Raw genomic sequence first — 431 nt, forward strand, 5'->3', positions numbered from 1 at the left:
GTGCAGTTGAACCGTGGTAAAACTCGTCTCCGTAGTTGAGCGGGAGCGGCCAAAGGAATGTGCAATCGTGTGTGTAGTGGAGCTGGGAGGGGCAAGCATAAGGGACGAAGACGGGGGTAACATGTCGGATGCGATCATACCAGCACTAAAGCACCGGATCCCATCAGAACTCCGAAGTTAAGCGTGCATGGCGAGAGTAGTACTAGGATGGGTGAACTCCTGGGAAGTCCTCGTGTTGCATTCCCTTTTTAATTTTTTTGCACCGCGTGCAAAACAAAACGCGCGAGCGCGACGTATGTTTAGCACGTTTTATTATTTTGCACGTTTACGGTAAGTTTTAGCTCGCTGCTCATTATTCACGCGTCTAGCGGCGGCAAGCGTGTTCTGAAAGGGGTCGAAACCATGGTAAATAGGCACTGGTGCAGTTGAAC

General features: G+C 50.6%; 1 non-coding gene across 1 annotated transcript; it reads left to right on the forward strand.

The window, feature by feature from the left end:
• The first annotated feature begins 126 nt into the window (after positions 1-126).
• On the forward strand, positions 127-244 carry LOC123179707 (5S ribosomal RNA). The gene has a single exon (XR_006490565.1). It is a non-coding gene; the product is annotated as a 5S ribosomal RNA (ribosomal RNA).
• Positions 245-431: the final 187 nt, after the last annotated feature.

The sequence above is a fragment of the Triticum aestivum genome, unplaced genomic scaffold, assembly GCF_018294505.1.
Source record: "Triticum aestivum cultivar Chinese Spring unplaced genomic scaffold, IWGSC CS RefSeq v2.1 scaffold318597, whole genome shotgun sequence".
In the NCBI taxonomy this organism is placed as follows: Eukaryota; Viridiplantae; Streptophyta; class Magnoliopsida; order Poales; family Poaceae; genus Triticum; species Triticum aestivum.